Source organism: Palaemon carinicauda, chromosome 1, assembly GCF_036898095.1.
Source record: "Palaemon carinicauda isolate YSFRI2023 chromosome 1, ASM3689809v2, whole genome shotgun sequence".
Taxonomy (NCBI): Eukaryota; Metazoa; Arthropoda; class Malacostraca; order Decapoda; family Palaemonidae; genus Palaemon; species Palaemon carinicauda.
The window spans coordinates 203,774,211-203,788,933 of NC_090725.1; positions in this window are offsets into that span (position 1 = coordinate 203,774,211).

The following is a 14,723-nucleotide window of genomic DNA, read 5'->3' on the forward strand; positions in this document are numbered from 1 at the left end:
AGAAAATTAAAAGTGCGGAAGTCCTGTAGTAAGGGATAATCCCCAGAAGGGTCCAACAAGAGATTTAGTATATTGTTCCCAGGAACCAACCATTCACCAAGGAGGTTAAAGCCGTACACAGATTAAAATGGTTATTGTCGGCCTTTAAACGTTTCCGAAATTTAAAAGTACATTTAGCACCACAGGGGACATCGCCTAAATTGGCATGTAGCAGCCGCGTGGGTATTGATAATCTAAGCAGGAGTATGGTCTATTTGGTATTTGGGGGTGAACGTTCTTTGTGTGACACGTATCCTGGCAGATAAAAGGCGCCATAGGACGTTCTATTTCTGTCTTTTTGGAAACCTACATAGAAAAATTATGCTGTAACTCGAATTTCATCACTGGCCGAGTGTAAAGAGTACCTAATCATTTAATGGAAATATTTTAGACACCAACTCCAAGAAATGGATGTTCTATATAAAAACCGAAAAAAGAATACTTATTGCTATACACTATCCTCAAAGTATGTATCATATACTGTAGTTCCTTATTTTTTGTTTAACAATATCCGTTTCTTCAACGGACCAAATTTCCCTAGGCCTACTGGTAAACCAGGTGTTGTTATTCTAACCATCCAAACCTTGTCAATCCCTTGAGATTTGCCTTTTGGATCATTTGGCTAATCCGCCCTCGAGTCATTCCAGAAACCTATCTTATAGGTCAGCCCAAGAGGTTTGGCCCAGCTGTGTAAATCCTTGCCTGAACCTTGGTGTCAACTGACTTATAATCATTGAATATGTAGACTACACGAACACAACTTTGAAGTTACAATTACACACACACACACACACACACACACACACACACACACATATATATATATATATATATATATATATATATATATATATATATCAGATAACTCGCAGGGAATACATAGATTGCGTATAGATTTTAATTATTATAAGTATTGCAGCTGACCATGAACATGTTTCATTTATTATAGATATTAAGAAGCCAAAGCGTAAACCAGTCACTGTAACCTCCAGGTGTGTTAAAATATTATTCCGACGATTTGTTGTGCAATGCATTGCTAGATCAGAAATTAGTTTGATACAATCGCTCACACAGATGATACAGACATTCAAACAGGAATTTTCAATAAAGTGTATGTTAGTGCTTTAAACAAATGTGCCCCAATTACCACGAAGGGAAATAAGAATGTAAATATTTTTTGTCCAATAAACATTATTATTATTATTATTATTATTATTAAGAAGACCCAGCCAGGCGAGCCTTGGATTGACAATGATCTTAAAAAGAGTATGATTGAAAGCGACAAAATACAAGGAAGGCTCAAACAAAATAGACATGATGAAAACCTGAGCAATGTGTATAAGCAAATGAAATAACTTGTCAATTCTAGGTTGCAGACTGCCCGCGCTAATTATAAAAAAGATAAGATCAAGAATAGTAAATCTGGAAAACGTGGAAAATTATGAATAATATTGTACCTACTAAAACAAATAGAAAAAATGAGTACCGCAACCCAAAAACTAATGCAAATCAATTTAACCAATACTTTGCTAGTGTGAGCAAAAAAAACCTTATGAAAGAAACGCAAGAAATTCAACAAAAGTACGAAAATCAAGATATTTGCACCGCTCAAACTAATTCTGATAATGATATACAATTGTTTAGACCACAACCGGTTAGAGTAGAAACAATAATATTAACAGATAAGAATTTGAATGGTAGCAATGAATTTGGGACAGATAGTATTCCTACTAGCTTTCTAAAAGATTCTCTTATAGTTATTGCATATTATATCACGGTAATCATAAATATATCGATTGTAACTGGGAAATATCCCTCTATTTGGAAACAACCCTCAGTAGACCCTCTTCACAAGAAAGATGACATAGACAACCCTGGCAATTATAGACCGGCTTCTATCCTTCCGGTAATATCGAAGTAATAGAAAAGATCGAATGTTATCAATTAATGGAGCATCTAGAAAAAAGGTCTATCAATAGAATCAGCTTCGATGAAATTAACTGATGAAATTTATAAAAAAAACATTGATAAAAAGAAAGTTTCCATATTAATTTTATGCGAGCTATCAAAGGCATTTGATAGCGTCAACCATAATGAATTGTGTAGATCTTTTCTGGAACATTACATTGATACTTTCTGGTTTCATGATTACTTGAAGGATAGAAGTCAGGTAATTAGATTAGGAAACGTAAATTCTTGTATTGAAAAGGTTGAAGCTATTGTGTCTGAGCGTAAACACTTAGTTCATTTTTCCTTGAAGGAAGCACTCTATAGAGACAAGTCGAAAACCTATGAAAACAACAATAAAGGCAGATTAAGAGATTAACATTAATACAGCGACAAGTATCCTATTTTCCCTCAGCCTTTCTTTACAACTGTACTTGCTGACTCAAGATCACCTAAATAACATCAATATGTTTTATACATACACACACACACACACACACACACACACACACACACACACATATATATATATATATATATATATATATATATATATATATATATATATATATATATATATATATATATATATATATATATACATATAAATCTCGAAAACTGACATCTAAGCATAAAGAATGCCTATAATGAACTTGGAAGAGTTATTAAAAAAAAAAGACCTTATAAATCTTTTTTTTGGGCTCAAGCCATGGCGTCCTGATGGAAGGTTCCTGTTTGGTAGCTTCCTTGGGTATAAGACTACTAAGATATTCCCAGAGAATTTAACCACAGGTTATCACAGAATTCTAACTTCTGGAGCGAGTATCTCAAAGGTTTCCCTTTAAGACATCGTAATACAACAGGGGACACGCATGTCTGGTCGTGCCACATAGCTATCTCCACCCCGAACAGAGTTAACGCTTCGGTGTGTAAGGGCTGAGAATAGCTGGGAGCCGTTCCACAGCTAATCTCACTCGTGGCTACTACTGATACTCGAGACGTAAACAAACGGACGCCATTGCTCTAATGACGTCACGCGCGTCTTTATCCTTTGTTTAGTAGCTGCCCTACTTAGACGGATTTTCCCTTGTGTGAACTTTATCGCTTTGCATCTTCGCTATGTCGTTACCTTCAGCCTCGCCTTCTTCTGGAAAGTTGAGTACAAGGTTCCAGTATTGTTTAATTAAGCTCTGGCCGTAAAGTAAATATTATTTCGCGAAATAATTGATGTTTTGTGGCAGAGCTGTGCCTCTACCGGACCCGCCATTTTATGGCGTCGTTGTTGTTTTGCATGTCTTATTTAGTTAGCCACAACAACGCTTCCGGCATTATACTAATCGAATACATTAGTTTATTTAGTCTTCATAGCTAGGAACTTTTATATCGTGTTTAGACGCTTTTTATCGGTCATCGATTGACCTCATACCAGTCGGCTACTATAGCCCCCAGGCCAGGAGCCTATATATAAGTGTTCATGCATGATTTATCAGTGATCCTAGACTAAGTTATGAAGATAGTGGCATTATTATTTTACAATACTTTTGACTAGTGATGCAAATGTTTTCGCCTTCAGGGACCATATAGGGGATAGGCTAGTCAGTGATTCTTTCTAGCCTAACCTAACCTTAGGACCCCTATATGCTTCCTTCATCCCCTGCCTTGGCACTCCCTCTATTTAGCCTTGATCCCTTTTCTGAGTAAAGGGATTTATTGTCTAATAGAGTATTATATCGCCTCTCAGTCCTCCCTAAAGGAATGAACCCCCTTTAGGATTGCGTCTGAGAGTGAGGTTAGGCTAGCCTACCTCTATGGCTAGGATAGTCTACGACTTTCCTGCGATAGCGATACGTCTTCTTCCTTGCCTAGTTCAGGACTTTTAGCCCTGATCTAGGCCGGGTTAGGAAGGTTTCTCTGTTCCATGCTGAAACTGTACTCTTGCACCGTTTTAGCCGATCAGCCTAATCTTAGGTTAGGGAGTGTCCTCCCTTCCCTTTGTGGCCGCTCTGGTACAGAAACCCTTCCTGGGAAGACCCCTCTCTTCTCCCTCCCCACCTATCTCTTGTATAGCCTAGCCTATGCTTAGGTTAGTTTATACTCATCTGTCCCCTGTCCTACAAATCCTCCTTAGGGTGGATGAGTAGGGCTACCCGAGCTTCCCTGTGCTGTCCGCTCTGGTACATATACCTTCATAGTGTCCTATAAGGTTAGTTACTAGTGTAGCTCTGCATAGGGGAGTCTCCCCCCCCCCCCCCCCTCTTGGGTGTTCCCTAGTCCTCCCTTGGGCTACCTGCTCCCGGTCCCTAGTGACCCCTGCTTATGGATGCTAGAGCCTGTCTCTATCATGGGTACACCCCCTCAGGGAGGGGGAGGGATGTCTGGAACCCTGACGGTACTTCCTGCATCCTTTCCCCCCTCCCCCTGTCTCTCTATCTATCCGGGTGCCGGTCTCTTGCCGCCTCTACTGCCGGCAATACCTGCCTCCCTCTTGGTGACTTCCCTACCCTTGCCGCCAGCCCCCCGTGTACCGAGGGACTGCCGGCTGCCGCCGGCTACTACCGGCAGCTCTCCTACTCCTATCTAATCGTCCGCTTGCCGGTCGATCTCCGGAGTGCCGGCATATACTGCCGGCAATCCGATACTACCTGTACCATCCTTACCCCAGTCACCAATCCGGCATCCTCCGGCTGCCGGAGCCGCCGCTCCCTGCCGGCGTGCCGCCGTTGTGCCGGCGGCCGCCATCCTGGTATCTAACTGACTTTGAAAATTGTCTGTTCTAGTGCCAGAATCTATGCTGGAGCGAGCTCCGGCGTGCCGGCGGCTTGCCGGATGCCCCGGAGGCGTCAAGAATACTTGCACCCCCTCTCTGTAGCTATCATAAGACTAAGATAGCCCTACCTTGCAAATAGATAAGCTGCTTTGCTTCTAAGATCAGTACCTAGTACTGCTCTATTAGTGATCATGCTGTCTCTTTGCATTCTTCTATTTCCAGCATGCTATGTGCATCTTAGCGCGGCTGGTTGCCAGAAGCAGTTACCCTTAATGAGGCCTTCTGGCTCTTATCTGGGAACCGAATGAATTCGATCCCAACCTTGTCCTTGGCTTTCCATGGAGTTCCAATATAATGGGAATCCTAGGAAACTAAATCCAATGATCTCGGTCATTTGGATTATCCCAGGACCAAGCCTATGGTAACCAGCCGGGCGAGATGCATGGAGCGTGTTCTCCTTTACTGTTTCATTCTCTATGCATCACACCTTCCTTAAGTTAAAATTAATGATTAATATTAACTTAATTTAAGAGCCATTCCTATGACTCCCCCATACTCATTTTCTCTTTCTTCCACAGGAGGAGCAGATGAAGTGCGATTTCGCCTACTGTGCTGTGAAACGCTCGCAGTTTTACGGACATACGGCGTGCAGGACTCACGCCCCTTGCTCAGACAAGAAAGGGGATTGGAAGTTCTGGAATCCACTGGAATGTACGGTCTGCCAGGCCTACCTAGTTGAGGCCTTCCATAACCCTCCCTCAGCGGAGGTTAGAGACATTGCTCGTGAAAAACTGCGCAAGTGGGTGCGTGGTTTTCAGAGAAATGCTACTGGACCGTACCTGGCCACCGAAGAACTGAGGTCCCTGTTGTTCCCTAAGGCCTCCCCTGACTCAGTGGTTCCAAAGGAAGCAATCCCCACTGTCCAAATTACGGTGGAACCTGATGTGGTCATGGCTCAGTCCATGCACGAGTGTCGTTTGGATTCCGAGGATGATGAACAGATCTCTGACGTCTCGGAAGACACGGAGAAGACGCTTATGGCTCAAGGAGCCGAAGAGGACGAAGACAAGGTGGAATACACCGAGTCGGAGATTGGAGCTACTCCCTCGTCCATCCCTCCGCCTACTCCTACACCGACGGAAATGTCCCTTCCGTCTACCTCCTCGACCCCGGATCCTTCCTCTTCTACCCAAGAACTGATCCGACTGATTAGAGCTGTCATGGACGACAGACTGAAGGAGAACCAGGAGTCCATCAGGTCTATGATTGGATCCAGAGACACGAAGAAGATCTCGGTCAAGGATCTCCCAGCTTGCTCTCATGCCAACCCGTGGAGGTATGCAGAGCATATGGTTATTGCGACCGGCAGGATCTTTGTTAGTGACAAGATCGGCACGGTCCCGTTGGAAGATGTGGAGTTCTTCCCAAGCTTCGAGGCCTACCCGGACTGTTACGTCCGACTTCGTTCCGAACCTGCCTCGAAGGAGGAGACCGAACCTAAAGAAGAGATAGTGTTCGATCTCGCAAAGGCCCAGGCTATGCTAGCCTCCGCATTTAAGAGCAGGGGCTTTACCTGCTCTAAGCTTCCTGCCTTGAGCAAGAAGCATCCTACATATGTCGCACCTGACACTGCGATTCTTCCATTTTTGGAAAAGGCCTTAGCTGCATGCCTTAAAGCGGCGGAAGAAGGAAAACCCTGCCCTGCACTGGAGGAGTGCAGACCCTTCTCCATCGTGACACCCCCTGACACTAGACAATGGAAAGATGTCCAACATACTTTCGTCGTGGGTAGGCTCGATCCTGACGTCGCCGGACGTCAGTTTAATGAAGACCTCCCTAAGCTCAATGATCACCTCCTTCGCCGGGAACAAGACACGAAGGAGAGGCTTGCGGCATCTCTTTCTCATCAAGTCCAACTTGAAGTTATGGCCTGTGACACAGCAGTACCTGATCACTACATGGTACTGGCCAAATCCCACTTACTCACGGTAATGAAGGACTTGTACCATTTCATAAAGGCTCGTAGAGCCTGTCGTGAATTCGTGTTTGTCGGTGCCACCGTGAAACACGAACCCCGGAGGCTGATTTCCTCCAACATCTGGGGAAAGCACCTGTTTCCTTCTGACCTTGTCAAGGAAATAACTGACAGAGCCGCCACGGAGAATAGGAACCTTCTCCACAAGTGGGGCATGTCCAGAAAAAGGAAAACCTCTCAGGACGATGGACCTCAGCCTAAGAGGAAACCTCAGAAGCCGAAACCCCAGCAACGTCAACAACGACGTCAGTTTCCGGGACCCGCTACCTCCCAAGTGGTTGCCCAACCACAACAGACCTTTCAATTGGTCCCCCAACCGGTGTTGTCACAGTCACCGGTCTTCACCCCTGCCTTTGAGCAGCCATCCACTACCTTTCATGCCAGAGGTAGAGGCTCGTCCAGGGGTGCAAGCAGAGACGCCTCTCGTCGTCCCTCCAGAGGTAGAGGAGGAAAGGGAGCTAGCGGCCGAGGCAACAAGTCCTCGGGACACCAGAAGCAATGAAGTGCTTCCGGTGGGAGGAAGACTCCGCCAATTCCAGGATCGTTGGACCTTCGATCCTTGGGCACACAGCATCATCAAGAACGGTCTAGGCTGGAGTTGGGTGCAACCACCCCCAATCTTCCAGCGGTTCTTTCAACAATCAACCCCCATTCTGGAAGAATATGTTCTAGACCTCTTGAACAAGAAGGTGATAAGGAAGGTAAAGTCCACCAGGTTCCAAGGGAGACTGTTTTGCGTTCCCAAGAAGGACTCAGACAAGCTCAGAGTCATTCTGGACTTATCCCCCCTCAACAAGTTCATAGAGAACAACAAATTCAAGATGCTGACGCTTCAACAAATAAGGACCCTTCTGCCTCAAGGTTCCTACACGGTCTCTATAGACCTGGCGGATGCCTATTGGCACATTCCAATGAACCATCACGCTTCCTCCTACCTAGGATTTCGACTCCAAAGAAAAAGCTACGCCTTCCGGGCCATGCCATTCGGCCTCAATGTGGCCCCTCGGATCTTCACAAAGCTGGCGGATGCCATAGTACAACAGCTCCGCCTAAGAAACGTCCAGGTGATGGCCTACCTCGACGACTGGCTAGTCTGGGCTCCATCGCCCGAAGAGTGTACAAAGTCTTGCGACGAAGTTACCCAGTACCTAGAACACCTGGGATTCAAGATCAACGAGAAGAAATCTCGCCTCTCTCCGGCTCAGAAGTTTCAGTGGCTGGGAATCCACTGGAATCTTCAGTCACACCGCCTTTCCATCCCCCAGAAGAAAAGGAAGGAAATAGCAGGGTCTGTCAAGCGACTACTGAAATCCAAACGCATTTCAAGACGACAGCAGGAACGAGTTCTAGGCTCTCTACAATTCGCCTCAGTGACAAACCCAGTGCTTCGTGCACAGCTAAAGGATGCCGCGGGAGTCTGGAGACGATCGGCATCCATCGCTCGAAGAGACCTCAAGAGACGGCTTCCAAACAGACTTCGACGCCTCCTAAAGCCGTGGTCGGAAGCAATGGCCCTAAAAAGGTCCATTCCTCTCCAACACCCTCCTCCATCACTCAACATCCACACGGATGCCTCACTGGAGGGCTGGGGAGGTCACTCCCACCTGAAACAAGCTCAAGGGACCTGGTCTCCACTATTCAAGACGTTCCACATAAACATCTTGGAGGCCATGGCGGTCCTTCTTACTCTGAAGAAGCTATCCCCGCCGCCCTCGATCCACATCCGTCTAACCCTAGACAACTCGGTGGTAGTTCGTTGTCTCAATCGCCAGGGCTCAAGATCGCCCCAGATAAATCAGGTGCTTCTCCCAATCTTCCGTCTGGCGGAGAAGAAGAAGTGGCACCTGTCTGCAGTTCACCTACAAGGATTCCGCAACGTGACAGCGGATGCTCTATCTCGGACAAACCCGATAGAGTCGGAATGGTCTCTAGACGCAAGATCATTCTCCTTCATCTCTCATCAAGTCCCAGAACTTCAGATAGATCTCTTTGCAACGAGCGACAACAATCAACTTCCTCTGTACGTAGCCCCGTACGAGGACCCCAAAGCAGAAGCGGTGGACGCCATGTCACTGGACTGGAACAGATGGTCGAAGATATACCTGTTCCCTCCCACCAACCTTCTGTTGAAAGTCCTCTCCAAACTGAGAACCTTCAAAGGGACAGCGGCCCTAGTGGCTCCCAAGTGGCCCCGGAGCAACTGGTACCCCCTGGTCCTGGAGCTGCAGCCCAAGCTGATCCCTCTCCCGGGCCCAGTTCTCTCTCAACAAGTACAGAAGTCGACTGTCTTCGCTTCATCATCGAAAATCAAGGACCTTCATCTCATGATTTTCTCTCCCTTGCCGCAAAGAAGAGGTTTGGGATCTCGAAGAAAAGTCTAGACTTCCTAGAGGAATACAAGACCGAATCCACGAGACGGCAATATGAATCATCCTGGAGGAAATGGGTCTCCTTTGTTAAAGCAAAAAATCCTAAAGAAATCACCATTGATTTCTGTATGTCCTTCTTCATTCACCTTCATGGACAAGGATTAGCAGCCAATACGATTTCAACCTGCAAATCGGCTTTGACTAGACCAATTCTATATGCTTTCCAAATTGACCTGTCCAACGACATCTTTAACAAACTGCCGAAAGCATGTGCTCGCCTACGCCCAGCACCCCCTCCGAAACCGATCTCCTGGTCACTAGACAAGGTGCTCCATTTCGCCTCCAACTTGGACAATGATTCATGCCCCCTCAAGGATCTGACTCAGAAAGTTATATTTTTATTTGCTCTCGCCTCGGGAGCTCGAGTCAGCGAAATAGTGGCATTATCAAGAGAAGAGGGACACATCCTGTTTGCTGATTCAGGAGAAGTGACCCTCTCCCCTGATCCGACGTTTCTCGCCAAAAATGAATTACCCACCAAAAGATGGGGCCCTTGGAGAATATGCCCCCTGAAGGAGGATGTCTCTCTATGTCCAGTAGAGAGTCTCAAGGTCTATCTTCGCAGAACTTCAAACTTTGGTGGAGGCCAACTCTTCAAAGGAGAAACATCGGGCAGCGACCTGTCACTGAAACAATTAAGAGCGAAAATCACCTACTTCATTCGCAGAGCGGATCCGAACAGTACACCCGCTGGTCATGATCCTAGAAAAGTGGCATCTTCTCTGAACTTCTTTCAGAGCATGGACTTCGAGAGCCTTAAGAACTTTACGGGCTGGAAGTCCTCGCGAGTTTTCTTTAAACATTATGCGAAACAAGTGCACGAAATCAAACATTTTGTGGTAGCCGCAGGTAGTGTTATGAAACCTGCACCTAACTCTGCGTAGAACAGTGAGTTACTTGGGACTCTAACTCTTCGGGTGCCTATGTTGACCCTCGAGTGATTCATAGTGATGTCTAAAAACACTTAGTGCTTTTATAACTGTTCTTATCCCAGGTGAAATGTCATAGTGTCACACAAGTGCCGCATGCCTTGAGCATGATGTGTTATTTAAAGACTTGCGTTCCTCGAGAACGAGTACCTACTAATCCTGAAATTCCCTTTCAGATTCAAGAGCAAGCCTTTATTTCTATGTACATTATTATTACTGTAAATGAACTTTACTTTTGCTGTAAATTATTTAATTTCTGCATTGTCAAATAAAATTTCTATTTTATTACTTATGCGTCTCTTTCAGCTCCTACTTACTATGAAATACATACTGTCATAGTTTTATTTATTCCTCCTTTCTTATGGTCATGAAGAATTTAAGATGTCTATTCCTAAATTATATTCACCTTGTCTCAGTAAGGTTCCTACACGAATACTTACTTCTGATAATCAGGAGATGAACTCTACACACAGTGCCCAACCACCACTGGCCTACTTCAGAATGTTCCTATACAAATATCAAACATTCTGCTTCATCTCTAAGCTCTTAAAAGTTCTTCTGTCAAGATGAATAGCCCTTCAATACCACTTTGACGTCGGCATAGCCCATGGGAACTTCCTACCAATGGGGGGCAGGATACTTCGTTCCTATGGTTCTTACCTAAGATTACTTTGCTGTTTTGTCAATGCCTAGGCACTTAACTCTGGGGGAAAATCTACCACGATACATTGATTCTCTGGTACTCTTCCATCAGGACGCCATGGCTTGAGCCCAAAAAACGGATTTTGAGCGAAGCGAAAAATCTATTTTTGGGTGAGATAGCCATGGCGTCCTGATGGACCCTCCCTACTACTTCGTTCAGTTTGTTCCCACCCTACACAATTGTATCATGGTGATGGGCAGCAACTGGCGCCAGGATAAAGACGCGCGTGACGTCATTAGAGCAATGGCGTCCGTTTGTTTACGTCTCGAGTATCAGTAGTAGCCACGAGTGAGATTAGCTGTGGAACGGCTCCCAGCTATTCTCAGCCCTTACACACCGAAGCGTTAACTCTGTTCGGGGTGGAGATAGCTATGTGGCACGACCAGACATGCGTGTCCCCTGTTGTATTACGATGTCTTAAAGGGAAACCTTTGAGATACTCGCTCCAGAAGTTAGAATTCTGTGATAACCTGTGGTTAAATTCTCTGGGAATATCTTAGTAGTCTTATACCCAAGGAAGCTACCAAACAGGAACCTTCCATCAGGACGCCATGGCTATCTCACCCAAAAATAGATTTTTCGCTTCGCTCAAAATCCGTTTAATTGTTCTGCCCTTGCCAGGTACTTATCTTTCACTTTCCGTGCTTGTGGTTTTTGGGTCACATCCGTCAATCAATGGCCTTTCGGCTTACAAGATTAGGATTTCTTAAAGGAAAAGTCAATTTAATCTTCTCTCTCTCTCTCTCTCTCTCTCTCTCTCTCTCTCTCTCTCTCTCTCTCTCTCTCTCTCTCTCTCTTTATATATATATATATATATATATATATATATATATATATATATATATATATATATATATACACACACACACATATATATATATATATATATATATATATATATATATATGATAAATTTTGCACATTTTTACGTGTTTTTCATATTCAAATAAGCCATATATATTTTGATATATTAATGTCTGGATTCTCTTAACGACCTCGGGATCAGAGCCCCAGGCTTATTTGAATATATATATATATATATATATATATATATATATATATATATATATATATATATATATATATCATGTAGATTTTCCTTAGAGATGCTATGCATCCATTAAATGCAATGTTTTCTCCACCTTCCACCAGTATTTTTTCAAAGGTGGGGATTTCCTTTCGTGCATAAAAGTTTAACACTGTTCTTTAAGCATATTTAAGTCTTCTAGAGCAGTCACAGTACGGGGGTGATGCTTTGCTCTTTATTGAAATTGAGGTTTTCCACATTCTTTTTGCGTGATTATTCGATGAACTATTAATTCAGTAACATTAGAGGCTTCAGACATGCGGATACAGGCTTTGATTACATCACTAAAAGGGCCGCTGTTCATCTTCATTGTGAAATACTTGTACACACTGTGTAGGCTACTGTTTCCACGAGTTGGTTAAATTTCCAATCGTTTAAGTTTGATAGCTTATGCAGTCTTAAGCACTCCATTTTATACCTGAAAATCAACCATTGTTGGGATTAAATATGGCCTCCGATCTTTGCCTGATAAATTTACCCTTGTGACCTCCAAGATTTCAAACTCACCATCTGCCAGTCTTATTTCGACAATAGGATAAAACTGGCAAATAACCTGGGATTATAATTTCGAAAAAAAAAAAAATTGTTGGTTCCAATTATCATTATAGAAATGGAAACCTTACCTTATGAAATATATATGTTCGACAAGATTATATACTTATAACAGGAGAGAGAGAGTCAAAGTCAAAGTCAAAGTCAAAAACCTTTATTCCACTATAAAATGGTTATTCTGTTACATAACAATATAAATTATTTACATAAAATTCACAATAATTGGATTGTAAAAATCTAGGATATATATACATTCAAGTAAAATTTAAAAAATATTGCTTAAGTTTCTTTTTGAATAAATCAGAACTAACATTTGTACATTTTCTTATTTCCAGAGGTAGTTTGTTCCAGCAAGCTGGGCCCCTTATTGCCATTGAGCGTGAACCTAAATCCGTTCGATAGCTGTCTACATATAGATTTTCATTCTGTCTGGTTAATGCATTCCTACAATTACCAACTGTAGGAAATGTGTTTAGCCAGTTGGGATATTCTTTTCTCAAACTTTCAAGAACAAAAACACAAACATCGTACATGCACTTTTCTTTTAATTTCATCCACTTTAATTGCTGGAGGGTTGGGGTGATGTGATCGTGTTTTTTTTTCACCCCAATAACGGCTACTCTACCTGCAAAGTTTTGGATTTTTTTAGCTTTTTCCATGTGCATATCATTAGTTGACCCCCATATCTTAATACAGTAGTTTATTACACTCAAGACCAGACTTTCCACTATCAGAGCTCGAGTAGTATCATCAAAGTAATCTTTTACTCTACTTAGATACATTAGAATGCCACTAACTTTTCTACTCAGCTCGTCAATGTGAGTACTGAATGTCATGTACCTGTCCATGTGTAGACCTAGATTTTTTACATGTTGACTTATCTTTACTTCATCACCATCGCATTTTATTATAATGTCATCTGGAATTTTGCTAATATACTGTGAGCTACCCACAAACATGCACTGTGTTTTAGTGGCATTTAATAATAGCCCTTTTCTTAGCAAATATTTCTTAATTTTGAGCAATATTAGTTCAGCCCTTTTAATCAAGCCATCTAAATTTTCTATTTGATCAGCCAAAAGAACTTGTGTGTCATCAGCATACTGAATTAGCAGGCAGTTTTCTATGTATTTAATCATGTCATTAACGTAGACTAAAAATAGAATTGGACCTAGGACAGATCCCTGTGGGACTCCAAAATCAACCTTTTCAATGCAAGAATTTACGTCTCCTAATCTAACTACCTGACTTCTATCCCTCAAGTAATCGTGAAACCAGAACATATCAATGTAATGTTCCTTAAGAGATTTACACAATTCATCATGGTTGACACTATCAAATGCCTTTGATAGGTTGCATAAAATTAATATGGAAACTTTTTTTCTATCAATATTTTTATAAATTTCATCTGTTAATTTCATCAAAGCTGTTTCTGTTGATAAACCTTTACGGAATCCATGCTGAGTGTTAGAAATCAAATTATTTTTTTCTAGATGTTCCATTAACTGATTGCATACAATCTTTTCTATTACTTTCGATATTACTGGAAGGATAGAAACAGGTCTATAATTACCAGGGTCGTCCTTGTCTCCTGTGAGGTTAGTAAAAAAGGAAGGACATCTGTCATAAAGCGGATACCGTTTATCAGTTTCACTCAGTTTGTATGGATCGTGTCCACGTACTGTGTTCTTTTTTCCTTAAATTGGTTGAATTGTTTTGATACGAGTACGCTATACAGTGGGTCAGAAATCGTCACAGCGGCCACGACAGATTAGTTTTACTATAGTTTCGTGATACTTCTTCAGAGGACTGATATATTGAAAGAGGTTTTTTACATTTTATAGGGAAAGTAAACGTACGAACATACATATAGAGACTTATAGAACAATGACATTCCCTTACCAGCTACCTGGGCTGTTATCAGGTGTTCACTGGGCGGAGATCAAACCTCATTAGACACCTGCCAAAAAGGGTCATTTCTGGTGACCGGTAAATTCTTGTTTTGACTTTCAATACAGTTTATTCATATGAATAACGGTAGCCTTATCTATATAAATACATAAGCAAAACTACATGTATATATAAACACATCTATATATAAATATATAAAAAGACATATACATACGTATAAACAGACAGACATTCATACACACACATGCATAATATATGCATAGACATATACATACGTGTACACATACTGGTATACATATACAGACACATACCTAGACTTACATA